The 16,945-nt window shown below is 41.0% G+C and overlaps 1 pseudogene; it reads right to left on the bottom strand.

Annotated features, from left to right (window-relative positions):
- Positions 1 to 829: 829 nt before the first annotated feature.
- LOC133755170 (small ribosomal subunit protein eS24-like) lies at positions 830 to 16,711 on the bottom strand (annotated as a pseudogene).
- Positions 16,712 to 16,945: the final 234 nt, after the last annotated feature.

Below are 16,945 nucleotides of genomic sequence, written 5' to 3'. Positions count from 1 at the left end.
GCTTCTCCTGGTCTCCCATGGGGTGCAGGGCCCAAGGTCTTGGGCCATCCTCCACTGCACTCCCTGGCCACAGCAGAGAGCTGGCCTGGAAGAGGGACAACCGGGACAGGATCGGCGCCCCGACTGGAACTAGAACCCGGTGTGCCGGCACCGCAAGGCGGAGGATTAGCCTAGTAAGCCGCGGCGCCAGCCAATAATTTTCTTTTTGTTGTTAATTGTTTTGCTGTTCCTTTATTATCACTGGCATGGTTTGGCATCAGATGTCATCACCTCTTTATATTCTTTGAAGGTTCAAATAAAAACTGTGGTGCCAAAAGAAGAAATACAAAATAAAATTCAAAGATAAGATTAGTAATATTTTTATGAGAATAATGGTATCAGTGACTCAACTTTGACAAGAAATGTATAAAAGTTTTATTATTTGATAAGATCCTTCAAGGTATGCTTGGCAGAGAACCTGGAAAACTTTCTTTAAAGCACTGCTGCCATGAGGGGATGATTGGGTTATAGAAAAAAAGTATTCCAACCACTGGTTGGACTTCATCATCCAAGTGCAATTTGCTAGAATAAACAGTGCAGGAAAAGGAAAAGCTAGAACATGGCTGTGCCTGAGATTGAGCTAATAATTGCCCCACACTCTAGTATTTGCAGCACAAAGTAGTCACTGTAGACTGTCATCATTTCTTCTTTGTAGTTTCTCCTGCATCATTTAACTGAGTAAAGCACTAGTACCCCACAGTTCACTCCATACATTTATTTTTTTAAAGTTTTACAGTTTATTAATTCTTATGAAAAATTCACAAAATCACCATAAAGTACTACAAAATCTTTACTCCTTCAGCTTTTTGCCAGCACTAACATTGGCTTTGGCAGTTCCCCTGAACTTCTTCAATGTGTTGTTACACTCCTGTTGCTGTTGTGTTGAGTCTTTTTCTTCTCATACAGGCCATGTCTTGCAAGTCAATGTTTGGATTCATTTTTTAACATAATCCAAGGAATCATAAATCATACCAAAGTCCATTGTCTTGCCACCGCCAAAATGGGTTCTAAAACAAAATACAAAGATGCCATCAGGAGTTATCTAGCACATTTTGGCTAGTTTTTCCCAAATCTCTGTGGAACAGTTGCCTTCCCAGAGTGGAGCACGTCAATGACCATTTGTTCCCTCTGAAGTGGTCAGTTAGTCATGAACTTCCTGGTACAAATAGTACTGTGTCATTCATTATGTCAGCTGATCACTACAGAAAGAAAAATGCTACTATATTGCTATAAATCTCAAATAAAATATAATTCAATTCAACTGAGACAAAAGGTATAAAGAGTGATACCTGGGGCTGGCGCTGTGGTGCAGCAGTTTAAAGCCCTGGCCTGAAGTTCTGGCATCCCATATGGTTGCCAGTTCTAGTTTCGGCTGCTCCTCTTCTGATCCAGCTCTCTGCTATGGCCTGGGAAAGCAGTAGAAGATGGCCCAAGTGTTTGGGCCCCTGTGCCCATGTGGGAGACCCAGAAGAAGTTCCTGGCTCCTAGCTTTGGATCAGCTCAGCTCCAGCAGTTGCAACCATCTAGGGAGTGAACCAGCAGATGGAAAACCTCTCTCTATGTCTCTACCTCTCTCTGTAACTCTGTCTTTCAAACAAATAAAATAAATCTTTAATAAAAAAGAGTGATACCTTATTCATAAAGTTACAGTCCACAAATAAGATAAAATAGCTGTGATTTTTTTTATATACTTTCACAGCAGTCTCATATTCACAAGAACTAATCTGATGAAAACAAGTTGATATTACAAAAACAATACTATGACAGATAAATTTGGAATGTTCTTACTGTGAATGAACAGATCAAACATGGTAAAAAGTTTTATAAAATAAGATTCTACTAGTTAACCTTCAAGTACTAAGAAAAAAATCTGTTGTTCCTCAAAACAAATTTTGTGCATGTTATAATCACTGATCAGCACGCAATATTGAAAATATGGCAAAAAATAGAATACATATATATGATTGTACTTTGGATAATGCATGGAAGAATGGAATTAAAGATGTGTTTTGAAATCCATTTATAATTTTAATAGCATAAATATTTCATACAAAATTCAAAAATTTGTTGTATATATGGATTTCAAAATTCCATTTCCAGGGCCAGCATTGTGGCATTGCAAATGGTGCCTACATAAAGAAATTGGGAAAACAAAAAATAAATGAGCTATCAATGCATCTCAAGGATCTCAAAAAAAAAAAAAAAAAACAGCAAACCAAACCCAAAACCAGTAGGAGAAAGAAATAATTAAAATTAGAGAAGAAATTAACAAAATTGAAACAAAAATACAAAATATCAGCAAAATGAAGAGATGATTTTTTGAAAAAAATAAAACTGATACATCATTGGCTGAACGAGCAAAAAAAAGAAGACCCAAATTAATAAAATTAGACATGAAAGAGGGAATGTAACAGACACCATAGAAATAAAAGGAATCTTCAGAAATTACTACAAAGAGCTGTATGCCAACAAACTAGGAAGCCTAGAAGAAATGGATAGATTCCTAGACACATGCAACCAACCAAAATTGAGCCATGAACACACAGAAAACCTAATCAGACCCATAACCAAGACAGAAATTGAATCATTAATAAAGGCTCTCTAAACAAAGAAAAACCTAGGACTGGATGGCTTTACTGCTGAATTCTACCATACATTAAAGAACTAATTCCAGTTCTTCTCAAGCTATTCAAAATAATTGAAATGGAGGGAATTCTCCCAAGTTCTTTCTATGAAGCCAACATCACCTTAATCCCTAAACCTGAAAAAGACGCGACTGAGAAAGAGAACTACAGACCAATTTCCCATGAACACAAATGCAAAAATTCTGTACAAAACTCTAGCCAAACAAGTCCAACAACACATCAGAAAAACCATTTACCCCAACCAAGTGGGATTTATCTCTGGTATGCATGGATGGTTCAATATTAAAAAATCAGTAGGAGCCAAGATGGAGTAAAAAGAAGGTAGCTTACTGAAAGACCAGGAGAAGGCAGATTAATAAAAGTGAAGATAGTGTAGTCTCAGGGAAGAATTAGGAAAAAACAACAGAGGAAACTCTTGCATAATTAGAGGGACACAGTTGACCTATGTGGAGGGCACAAGTACCCACAGCTTGGGACTCTAGCTGTTGAGAGGCTCTGCACCTGCACTGGAAGGAGAGGTGAGATAAAACCACAGTAGCCTGAGACACTGGCAGAAAAGTGGCAGGAAGAGCCTAAAGGGAACAAGGCTTGAAGCCCCATGGGGGGAAAAACACCAGCTTAACTAGAGGAGAGAAAAAATAAAAGGGACAGTACAGACATGATTCTATCTCTCCAATCACCTTACAAAAGCCTAGGAGCCAATAGAGCAGGCACCATTTTGGACATATGTAACAGCTGTGCCAGCTTGGGGCTGCACCCAGCAATCAGCCAAACAGAAAAACCTTACTCTGGTGGGGAGTAATAACAGGAGACTAAGACCTAGTGAATGTGTGGAGCTTATGAACTGGGACAGTGAAGAAAAACCTGTGTGTGTGTGGTATAACTCACAGTGTGGCTGAGACTTGAGTAGTCTTAGTGGGAGATGCCAAGCATGGGCCACACTGGCTACCCGGTGAAAGACATTGCAGGGGAATCTGAGCTTACAGTGAGGACTGCACAGATTTTTTGTGTGGTCCTTGGGACAGAGCAGATGAATATTGCACCCACAGGGGCTAGTGCTCAGGCACTGATTGCTACCAAGGAGAAGAGCTCAACTGAGCAGAACTACTTCCCTTCTGAATAAAAAGAAAAAAAAAAGAGGGAGAGAAGATTTACCACACCAAACCTGGGTGTGTCACCTTTGGCACACCCTTAACCCTGAAGAACTGAACAGTGCTCTCTGGCCACACCTATCACAAGCCTCTAGAGATTTATGAAAAGCAGATAGTCCACTTAATCTAGAGACATAGTATAATGAAAAAGCCACCACAGCAAGAAAAAAAAGAAGAAACCAAAGAATATATCCACAATGCCAAAGAACAGACACAAAAACCAAGGAAATAAGAAAAAGGAAGACATCATGAAGCTCCCAAATGAACATGACACTTCAATACAAGAATATGAAGATGATGAGATAGAAGAAATAGAAGATATGGAATTCAAAAAATTTATGATAAGAACATTTAGAAGTTATCAAAAACAAATGCAGTGGCCAGCACTGTGGCTCAATAGGCTAATCCTCTGCCTGCAGTGCCAGCACACCGGGTTCTAGTCCCAGTCGGGGTGCTGGATTCTGTCCCAGTTGCCCTTCTTCCAGGCCAGTTCTCTGCTGTGGCCAGGGAGTGCAGTGGAGGATGGCCCAAGACCTTGGGCCCTGTACCCCATGGGAGACCAGGAGAAGCACCTGGCTCCTGCCGGATCAGTGCAGTGCGCTGGCTGCAGTGCACAGGCCACAGCGGCCATTGGAGGGTGAACCAACGGCAAAGGAAGAATGTTCTCCCTGACTCTCTCTCTCACTTACTGTCCACTCTGTCTGTCAAAAAAAAATGAAAAACAAATGCATGAACTACAGAAATTCATTCAGGACAGGACAGAAAATCTCTCTCATGAAAATGAAATCTTAAGGAGGAATCAAAATGAAATGAGGAATTTAATAGAACATGAAATGAAGAATTCAATAGAACAAATGAAAAACACATTTGAGAGCCTAAAAACAGAATCAGTGAGGAAGAAGAGAGAATATCGGACCTAGAAGACAGAGCACAGGAAGGTATACAGTTAAACCAAAGAAAAGAAGAGGAAATTAGAAATCTAAAACATATTGTTGGGAGTCTACAGGATACTATTAAAAAACCCAACATTTTGGTTCTAGGAGTTTCTGAAGGAATGGAGAGAGAGAAAGGATTAGAAAGCCTTTTTAGTGAGATACTAGCAGAAAAATTCCTGGGTTTGGAGAAGGAAAGAAATATCCAAATATAAGAAGCACATAGAACCCCCAATAAACAAGACCCAAAAAGATCCTCACCATGACACATTGTAATTAAACTCACCACAGTGAAGCAGAAAGAAAAGATTCTAAAATGTGCAAGAGAGAAACGTCAGATTACTCTCAGAGGATCTCCAATTAGACTCACAGCTGACTTCTCATCAAAAACCCTACAAGCTAGGAGAGAATGGCGAGATATAGCCCAGGTACTAAGAGAGAAAAACTGCCATCCCAGAATATTATATCCTGCAAAGCTCTCATTTGTGCATGAAGGTAAAATAAAGAGCTTTCATAGCAAACAGAAATTGAAAGAATTTGTCACCACTTGTCCAGCCCTGCAAAAGATGCTTAAAGATGTGTTACACACAGAAACATGGCCATCAATATGACAGAAGGTAAAGGAAAAACATCTTCCAGTAAAAGATCACAGGAAGTTCAAAGCACATATTAAAAATATCTTGGCCGGCGCCGTGGCTCACTAGGCTAATCCTCCGCCTTGCGGCGCTGGCACACCGGGTTCTAGTCCCGGTCGGGGCACTGATCCTGTCCCGGTTGCCCCTCTTCCAGGCCAGCTCTCTGCTGTGGCCAGGGAGTGCAGTGGAGGATGGCCCAAGTGCTTGGGCCCTGCACCCCATGGGAGACCAGGAGAAGCACCTGGCTCCTGCCATCGGATCAGCGCGGTGCGCCGGCCGCAGCATGCCTACCGAGGCAGCCATTGGAGGGTGAACCAACAGCAAAAGGAAGACCTTTCTCTCTGTCTCTCTCTCTCACTGTCCACTCTGCCTGTCCAAAAAAAAATCTTTGAAAAATTGCAGGGCAAAGTCACTACTTATCCATAGCCACATTGAATGTAATGGCCTCTACTCTCCAGTTAAAAGATACAGACTGGCTGAATGGATTACAAAACAAAACCCATATATTTTCTGCTTACAAGAAACATGTCTTTCCAACAAAGATGCATGCAGACTGAAAGTGAAAGGTTGGAAAAAGATATTCCATCCCACAGAAACCAAAAAAAGAGCTGGCATAACCATATTAATAACAGACACAATAAACTTTAACACAAAAACTGTTAAGAGAGATAAATAGGGGCACTATATAATGATTAAGGGATCAATTCAACAGGAAGATGTAACTATTATAAATGTACATGCACCTGATTACAGGGCACCGGGTTATTTAAAAGATATGTTAAGGAATTTAAAGGGAGACTTAGACTCCAATACAATAGTACTGGGGGACTTCAACACTCCACTTTCAGCAATAGACAGATCAACCTGACAGATGATCAACAAGGAAACAACAGATTTAATTGACACGATTGCCCAAATGGATCTAACAGATATATACAGAACTTTTCATCCTACACTTGAAGAATACACATTTTTCTCAGCAGTAAATGGAACCTACTCTAGGATTGACCACATACTAGGCCATAAAGCAAGTCTCAGCAAATTCAAAAAAACTGAAATCATACCATGCATCTTCTCAGACCACAGTGGAATGAAGCTGGAAATTAGCAACACAGGAATCCCCAGAGCATATGCAAACAAATGGAGACTGAACAACATGCTCCTGAATGAACAGTGAGTCATAGAAAAAAACAAAAGAGAAATCAAAAACTTTCTGGAAGTAAATGAGGATAACAACACAATATATCAAAACTTCTGGGATACAGCAAAAGCAGTGTTAAGAGGGAATTTTACCCACTACACCACAGTGCCGGCCCCATTGGAAATGGCATAGAAAATTAATTAATTTTTTTAAAAAAATATTATGCAGGATCTCTGTCTTTAATGTGCTGTACACTCTTATTTAATGCTATAACTAGTACTCCAACAGTATTTTTTTTCACTTTATGTTACTATATGGGGGCAAACTGTTGAAATTGTTACCTAATATATACTAAATTGATCTTCTGTATATAAAGAGAATTGAAAATGAATCTTGATGTGATTGGAAGGGGAGAGGGAGCGGAAAAGGGGAGGGTTGTGGGTGGGAGGGAAGTTTTGGGAGGGGGAAGCCATTGTAACCCATAAGCTGTACTTTGGAAATTTATATTCATTAAATAAAAGTTTAATAAAAAAAGAGGGAATTTTATAGCAATATGGGCCTACATCAAGTAACTGGAAAGGCACCAAGTGGATGAGCTATCAATGCTTCTCAAAGATCTAGAAAAACTGCAGCAAACCAGACCCAAAACTAGTAGGATGTTGCCGTTGAATTCTCAACAACATTGCAGTGGATTCGTTTCTGAGAGAAACAGCGTGGTGGGGGCAAGAGGCGCGGAGTCAACACACAGACCCCGGGAGTCGGGTGAAAGCAGGCTTGAGGCGAGCAGCCCACAGACTTGTTTATTACAGTTGGTACAACAGCTTATATAGCGAAGACCAGCCAATTTGGTCAGGGGGTGGTCTATGCTCCAACCAATCACAGCCTGTTGCCAGGCAGTTTCCAAAGCCATCCAATCACAGCCTGTTGCCAGGCAGTTTCCAAAGCCATCCAATCACAGCCTGTCGCCAGGCAGGCTCCGTTGCCAGGTGGGTTTCAAAGCCATTCCTGAGTAACTGATGCTCACTTGCCAGTGGCCACCTTGTCATGGCCTTCTCATTCCACTACATTTCCCCCTTTTCATTTATTTTTGAGCAACGGGAGGCATGATTCTTGGCCATACCATTGTTGACCCCGTTTCCATGTGGTCTCCGTATGCAGCTGTGCCTGTCTTAGGTTGTTCCCCAGGGGATCTTACCCGTCATTGGCTAACCAGCGCTCAAATTGAGAGACCATAGGATTGCTTGCTCAGATAGGGGTAGGAATGAGGAATAACGGTTATCAGGAATGGCATGACCACACACAGGCTGTGGGCCATTTGAGTGGCTGACCAGAGCTAGTGGGGTATACAACAGTAACAGATATGGCTTTAGGCAGTTTCTCAGGGTAGGATGATAGGGCAGGTGCGTCTGCTAACAAGGCAGAGTCTCGGTCTTGTTCAGCTGGTTCTGGTTGGCTGTCAGTTGCAGGCTTGATGTTTCTGGCTGGTACCCAAATGGGCTGTTCCGCATTCTCTGGAAAGACACAAGCATATCCTCGACCTTTGGTTAGCAGAGGGTGTGGTCCTTTCCATTCTCCTGTCAGGGGATCTTTCTACCTAACCATAGGGGCTGGGGTCTGGGATGGAAAGGATCCCCGGTGTTTATAAGCTGGGCTGATCCCTTGGGAATCAAAAGTAAGAAAATTGATAGTGAAAAGGACCTCAGTCAAAGCAAGCTGTGGGTCTGAGGGTATATGATTATTTTTTGCCTTTGTAAGAGATCTTTAATCATCCTATGAGTTCTTTCAATAATTGCCTGTCCCTGTGGGTTGTATGGGATACCTGTAGCAGACTGTATGTTCCAAGATTTCAGGAAGGAAGTAAATTCCTGCGATGTATACACTGGCCCGTTATCAGTCTTTATGGTCCAGGGGACACCAAGGACCAGCATGGCTGATTTAACTGCCTTTATCACATTACTAGCCTTTTCTCTGGATTGGGCTGTTGCAAATACAGCCTTTGAGTAAGTATCTACCACCACATGGACAAACTTAAGTTTACCAAAGGAATTAATGTGGGTGATGTCCACTTGCCATAGTTTATTAGGAACAAGGCCTCGTGGGTTCACTCCTGCTTGTTGCAGTGGGCCTAATGGGGCGAGGGGTGCACAATTCTTGCAAGAGTGCACTAGGTGTTTGCATTGTCTCATTGTTAGCTCTGGGAAAAGCAATTTTATGTTGCTTGCTGACATATGAAATTTTTGGTGTAAAATACGGGCTTGTTCTAAGTGTCCAATGGAAGCCGTGTTGCGGGAGATAAGACGATCAACCTTTCTGTTGCCTTGGAAAATAAAGCCAGGTAACCCAGTATGTGATCTTATGTGTGAGATATACCACGGGTATTTTCTGTTCTCAGTTACCTCTTTAAGTGTGGTGAACATCTAGTCAATTGGCTTACTGGTTGGGTTAAAGATTGCAAAAGGGATCATCTTGCTACCTGTACTGAGTATTTGCTTTCTGAAAATATATTTACCGGTCCATCTTGGCTAAGGAGTAGAACCTTGACTATTGCTTTTATTTCTCCCAACTTTATTGATCCCCCATGGGGTTCTACATGGATCTTATCTTTTTCTGTTAAAGATTTGATCACTATTCCAAAGAGTGACTTGTTGGCATCCGTAAATGCACATGGTGCCATGGGTATAGGTTGATTAGCAGGGAAAGCATGTTTTGGATAGTCTATTTCTAAGGTTTTTAGTGTCTGGAGTAGCCTGTCTGCTGGCAGGTGATTGTCGATCTGTCCTGGAAAATTTATCACTAAAGTTTGAAAGAGCATGCTGTTCTGCATCAATGTTGACAGTTCCAATTGTGATAGTGGTAGGACCATTATGTCTGGCTCTGCATTAAATATCTTATTGGTATAATATCTTAATTTAAGTCCCATCATAAGGATGGCATCTACTTTGTTTACTATTTTATGACAATCGCTCCAGGCTATGTGCACACAAAAAAGTGGTCCATGTCGTTGCCAAATAACTCCTAAGGGGGCCTTGAAGGTAGATATGGTATGGCAAATAGAGGCACCTGAGGATCTATCTAAAGGTTTCTAAATTTGACAACTGGGTGTTAATCTTTTCTATAGTCGATCTGAGCGCTGGTGTCAATGTGATTTTTGAGGAAGGGCTGTTTCCTTTAGTCAATAAATCGTATAGCGGTCTAAGTTCTGCAGGTGTTAGGGGAAGGAAGGGCTTCAGCCAATTGATTTGGCCACATAGTTGCTGAAGTTCATTAACTGAGTATTCATGCTTGACTTAGGTTTGGGCCCAGTGGAGATATATGGGAGGAGATTTGATAACCCAAGAATTGAAAGGGAGGAAAATGTTGTACTTTTTCTGTGGCAATAGACAAACCCAGGAATTTTAAATTTCTTACTGTCTCACTTAGACAGGCATTCAGAATTGATGCATTCTTGTGAGCAAGTAAGATATCATCCATATAATGTATGACCAAGCACTGATCTTTAAGTGTGCTGGTCGCATGAGAAATGTGTCTTTGGCAAATGGCAGGGCTATTTTTCATGCCTTGTGGGAGTCCACTACAGTAGGAGAAGAGAAATAATTAAAATTAGAAAAGGAATCAACAGAATTGAATCCCAAAACACATTACAAATGATCAGCAAAATGAAGAGCTGTTTTTTTTAAATAAACAAAAATTGACACCCCATTGGCCCAACTAACTAAAAAAATAAAAGACCCAAATCAATAAAATCAGAGATGAAAAAGGGAATGAAACAACAGACACCACAGAAATAAAAAGAGTCATCAGAAATTACTACAAGGACTTGCCAGCAAACAGGGAAATCTATCAGAAATGGATAGATTCCTGGACACATACAACCTACCTAAATTGAACCATGAAGACACAGAAAATCTAAACACTCATAACTGAGACAGAAATTGAATCAGTATTAAAGGCCCTCCCAGCAAAGAAAAGCCCAGGATCGGATGGATTCACTGCTGAATTCTACCAGACATTTAAAGAAGAACTAACTCCAATTCTTCTCAAACTATTCAGAACAAATAAAAAAAGAGGGAATCCTCCCAAATTCTTTCTATGAAGCCAGCATCACCTTAATTCCTAAACCTGAAAAAGATACAGCATCAAAAGAGAATTACAAAACAATTTCCCGGATCAACATAGATGCAAAAATCCTCAATAAAATTCTGGCCAATAGAATGCAACAACACGTCAGAAAGATCATCTACCCAGACCAAGTGGAATTTATCCCTCATATGCAGGGATGGTTCAACATTTGCAAATCAATCAATCTGATACACCATGTTAACAAACTGCATAAGAAAAACCATATGATTCTCTCAATAGACGCAGAAAAGCATTTGATAAAATACAACACCTTTTCATGATGCAAACTCTAAGCAAATTGGGTATAGAAGGAACGTTCCTCAATATAATCAGAGCAATATATGAAAAACCCACGGCCAACATCCTATTGAATGGGGAAAAGTTGGAAGCATTTCTGCTGAAATCTGGTATCAGACAGGGATGCCCACTCTCACCACTGCTATTAAAATTATTACTGGAATTTTGAGCCAGGGCCATTAGACAAGAAAAAGAAATTAAAGGGATACAAATTGGGAAGGAAGAACTCAAACTATCCCTCTTTGCAGATGATAGGATTCTTTATTTAGGGGACCCAAAGAACTCTACTAAGAGAATATTGGAACTCATAGAGGAGTTTGGCAAAGTAGCAGGATATGAAAATCAATGCACAAAAATCAACAGCCTTTGTATACACAGGCAATGCCATGGCTGAGGAAGAACTTCTAAGATCAATCCCATTCACAAGCTACAAAAACAATCAAATACCTTGGAATAAACTTAACCAAGGACGTAAAAGATCTCTATGATGAAAATTACAAAACCTTAAAGAAAGAAATAGAAGAGGATACCAAAAACTGGAAAAATCTTCCATGCTCATGGATTGGAAGAATCAATATCATCAAAAGCAATTTATACATTCAATGCAATACCAATAAAATACCAAAGGCATTCTTCTCAGATCTGGAAAAAAATGATGCTGAAATTCATATGGAAGCACAGGAGACCTCGAATAGCTACAGTAATCTTGTACAACAAAAACAAAGCCTGAGGCATCACAATACCAGATTTCAGGACATACTACAGAGCAGCTGTAATTAAAACAGCATGGTACTGGTACAGAAACAGATGGATAGACCAATGGAACAGAATAGAAACACCAGAAATGAATCCAAACATCTACAGCTAACTTAGATTTGATCAAGGATCTAAAACCAGCTCCTGGAGCAAGGACAGTCTATTCAATAAGCAGTGATCAGAAAACTGGATTTCCATGTGCAGAAGCTTGAAGCAAGACCCCTGCATTACACATTACACAAAAATCCACTCATGACCTGATACAATCAAATTATTAGGGAACATTGGAGAAACCCTGCAAGATATAGACAGCGGCAAAGACTTCTTGGAAAATACCCCGGAGGCACAGGCAGTCAAAACCAAAATTAACAATTGGGATTACATCAAATTGAGAAGTTTCTGTACTGCAAAAGTAACAGTCAGAAAAGTGAAGAGGCAACCGACAGAATGGGAAAAATATTTGCAAATGATGCAATAGATAAAGGATTAATAACCAGAATCTATAAAGAGATGAAGAAACTCCACAACAACAAAACAAACAACCCACTTAAGAAATGGGCCAAGGACCTCAACAGACATTTTTCAAAAGAGGAAATCCAAATAGCCAACAGACACATGAAAAAATGTTCAGGATCACTAGCAATCAGGGAAATGCAAATCAAAACCACAATGAGGTTTCACCTCACCTCAGTTAGATTGGCTCACATACAGAAATCTACCAACAACAGATGCTGGTGAGGATGTGGGGAAAAGGGGGCACTAATCCACTGTTGGTGGAATGCAAACTGGTTAAGCCACTACGGAAGTCAGTTTCGAGATTGCTCAGAAACCTGAATATAACTCTGCCATACAACCCAGTCATCCCACTCCTTGGAATTTACCCAAAGGAAATTAAATTGGTAAACAAGCTGTCTGCATCTCAATTTTTATTGCAGCTCAATTCACAATAGCTAAGACATGGAATCAACTTAAATGCCCATCAACAGTAGACTGGAAAAGAAATTATGGGACATGTACTCTATAGAATACTATGCAGCAGTAAAAAACTTTGAAATCTGGTCATTTACAACAAAATGGAGGAATCTGGAAAACATCATGCTGAGTGAATTAAGCCAGTCCCAAAGGGGCAAATATCTTATGTTCTCCCTGATCAGTGACAACTAACTGAGCACCTAAAGGAAACCTGTTGAAGTGAAACTGATACTATGAGAAACAATGACTTTATCTGCCCTTGTACTGATTGTGGAGGAACAACTTACTACTTTATTACTCTTAGTATTTTTTTGGTTCTACTTAATACCATTGGTTGAACTCTTTAATTAACACACAATTATTCTTAGGTGTTTAAATTTAACTGAAAAGTGATTCCTGTTAAATATAAGAGTGGGAATAAGAAACGGAGGAGATGTACAGTTCAACACATGCTCAATCGGACTTACCCCTAATGGTAGAGTTAGAAACGTGCTAGGGGATTCCAATCCAATCCCATCAAGGTGACATATACCAATGCCATGTAACTAGTCAAATTGATCAGCTTCAGTTCATAATTGATCACAATGATAGGATTAAGTGTCAAAGGGATCACATAAACAAGAGTAGTGTCTGGTCTGCTAATACTAACTAATATAATTAAAAAGAGAGAATGATCCAACATGGGAAGCAGAATACACAGCAGACTCATAGAATGGCGGATGTCCTAAACAGCACTCTGGCCTCAGAATCAGCCCTGAAGGCATTCGGATCTGTCTAAAAAGCCCATGAGAGTATTTCAGGCATGGAAAGCCAAGACACTCTGGGAAAAAAAAAAAAAAGACGTAAATGAAAGATCTCTGCAAGTGAGATCCCAGTTGAAAGAATGGGCCATTAAAGAAGGAGGTACCTTTCTCTGAAGGGAGGAGAAAATTCCACTTTAACTATGAGCTTGTCTAAAAAAGATCAGAGTTGGTGAACTCAAGGGCATCCATAGCCTTGGCAGCTCATGACAAGAGCCTCAGGTGATTATTGATGTCGTAAATAAGAGTGTCAATTGTTAAATCAACAATAGGAGTCATTGTGCACTTACTCCCCATGTAGGATCTCTGTCCTTAATATGTTGTACTATGTGAGTTAATGGTATAACTAGTACTCAAACAGTACTTTATACTTTGTGTTTCTGTGTGGGTGCAAATTGTTGAAATCTTTACTTAGTATATACTAAACTGATCTTCTGTACATAAAGATAATTGAAACTGAACCTTGATGTGGATGGGATGGGAGAGGGAGTGGGAGATGGGATGATTGCAGATGGGAGGGTAATTATGGGGGGGGCACTATAATCCAAAAGCTGTACTTTGGAAATGTATATTTATTAAATAAGTTTTAAAAAAAACAGAGAATCCAAGATATGCTACACATGAAGTTCTCATTTCCTAGCTCAGTTACTAAAACAGCAAAGAAGAAACTCTTGAATAGAATTAGACTCATATTTGCCCTACTACTTAGAACAATTTAAATGCCTCAAGAAAAGCTAGAGGTCAGAATCAAATCACCCTGCTCTCTAAACTTTTAAGCTGCAGGAGCTGACTGACAAACTGAGGAAGTTTCCAACTAAATGCAAACTGTAAAAAAAAAGAAAAGTTGCAACATGGGAAATTACAATCAAATATGGGTTGAAAAACTCTAAGAGCAGAGTTCAAAAGTCAAAGATCAAAACTTCTTGTCAACTTTTTCCCAACAGAAAACCTGGTTGTTTTAACATTAATATGTAGGACCAAATTCTATCTTCATGTCAATGTGCCTTTTGTATTAATGCTCAATTTTCAGAAACTCATGTGGCCAATTCCATGATAACCTCAGCCAATCTACCACAAATCTACAACACTTTATATTTTCCTCAGCTGACTGTCCTGTTTTGTTCCTCTTTCTCTGTGCCAAACACCATTGTACTTTAGGACAAATATTACTTTTTCCTTTATTTAAAACATATCTCTTATATTCCATAACTTCACTAAAAGTATGTCTGTGTATCACAGTTTTTTAACCTTTTCTCTTAATTTTGGTTACCATATACTTGTTAGAATTATTCCTTATTCTAAGTAACTTAATTTCTAACAAAAGCTTAGTAAACAATTTTGAACCGACATACTTCAATAATTGATGAAAGCACAGTTACTTGTAGGTCCAGTGCCTTTTATAGAATTTAAGATGTCAAAAGTTCATGAATTTACATTTAGGAACATTTACCTCTTTCAGGGGTTAATCTGGTAATGCACAACTATAGTAAAAAGTGTGGTCCTTACTAGCACTTCTTGCAGGCTTATGCCAGGTGCTTGGCTGAGGGATCTACACACCTTAAGCTTTTTGATCCTCATCACAGCTTTCTGGGGCTGTAACTATGGTTATCTCTACTTCTCAGTTAAGACATGACAGACATACCCTGAGTAAATTTCCTCTAGTCACAAGTGAGCATAAATTCTAACATGATAAAAAGCTTCAGAATATTAGATAATATGAACTTACCATGTGTAAAATGTTTATGGAAAATATGTATCATGACAAAGCTATGCATAGATTATCAAAAAAATTTTATACCAAAACAAACATACAATTTTACTTCCCACAAACTTTTTCAAGTACAATAATGTTGCTCCGGCATTATTTAAAGTAATTAGAAAAAAAGCTGTCAAATAACAGATAACTCTTCCAAAGCCAAGAAACACTTCTTTAGTGAGCCAGAGTGTTCTGCCCCAATTCAGTCCTACAAAGTGATCACAAGCCAAAAAATGTTTCATTCTCAGCCTGAGTCAAATTCTCCATTTTCTCAAACTCCTTATCAACCCAGTTTTCTTTCAGGTAAGCTCCTTCTCGAATCCCAATATCCTGGAGACCTTTCTTGAAGTTTCCTAATTAACACTGCATTCATGCTCCAGTCCTTTCAGAAAGGTCCCTCCTCGCAAATTCTCCTTTCCCCCACTTTTCCTAAGGATTTTCCACAGGCCCCATCTCATATCCCATGAATCCCTGCTACAGCTCTTGCAAAAGTCATCTGCTTTCAGCAATAATATTCTTCCCTTTTCCTATCTATCCTCGGATGGAGACACACACAAATTACATGTTCTCCCCTCCCCCAGTTCTTTCAAGGCACCTAACCCTCCCCCAGAGTTTCCCTCCAGTGCTGTCAACCTTGGTCCTGAACTCTAAACCCTGACCTTTTTTCTCAGTTTTTCAAATCCAGAAGTGCTGGGGTTTTACTCTTTGTCAACAGCACACGACTTTCCCCCCAGGTCTACCTCCCATGCCGCAACACCCAAGTCTTCTCGGCCCCTGATTCCCAGCAGAACCCCAGAGAAACTCAGTCCCCAATATCCGTTCTTCCCCTCCTGTCTCTGTGGCCCCTAATTCTCCTCTAGGTGCCCTTGGACCCCAGATTTCTCCCCATACCTGCGGCCCCTCTCTGCTGCAGGACAGAGGCCCACCTCACTGCCTCCAGGGCTTGGGGGTCCTTTCCCTTAACCTTGGTGCCCCCAGGCTGCTGACAGCGTCAATCCGGCCAGACTGGCTCACCTGCTGTTCCTGTCCAGGAGGAAGGCACAGGCGGCCAGGTTAAGCCAATGCCGAGCAGCATCTGAAACTCGGAGAGGAGCACGTCGTTGTTGAACTTCGGTATCACTTTCAGGTCCAGCTCCAGCCCCGTGTCCTCCAGGGCCCGGCCGACTCCAGTCTCTGCTCCTCCTCACGTCTGAGCCTCTGCTGCTGGGACCCTAAGAGGCCTGCTGCCAGCAGGTGCTGCGACTGCACTCCACTGAGGTAGGCCCCAGATCTGTCACTGCCTCAAAGATAAACTCAATCACCAGTGAGCTCCTCAGGCCAGCGCCGTGGCCGCCACCTCTGCTGCAGCCCCAGGCTCCCCTCGGCAGCCCCAGGCTTCCTCACTGCACAGAAGCCTGAGGTCTAACTTCGCCCCCACCGCCGCTGGGCCCACGCTCAAGGCCCATTGCTTGACCACCGCGGCCGCCATCTTCCCACGCTCAACATTGCCTCCTCCCCACACTTCGCTTCCAATGCTGCAGCCTTGCCAGGATTCATGGCTGCCACTGTCGCAGCCGTCCCACTCTTCGGGGCCACCCTACTCTTTGTGGCTGCGGCTGCCACCCCCACTCTTCAGGGCAGCCCCACTCTTCATGGACTCAGCCTCCGCCAACGTCCAGAATTCGTGGTTGCTACTTCTGCCGCTTGGTGATATCGCACCTGC

This window comes from Lepus europaeus, unplaced genomic scaffold (genome assembly GCF_033115175.1).
Source record: "Lepus europaeus isolate LE1 unplaced genomic scaffold, mLepTim1.pri SCAFFOLD_3_1, whole genome shotgun sequence".
NCBI lineage: Eukaryota > Metazoa > Chordata > Mammalia > Lagomorpha > Leporidae > Lepus > Lepus europaeus.
The sequence above is the reverse complement of the archived record's forward strand: the minus strand, read 5'-3'. Positions and strand labels throughout refer to the sequence as shown.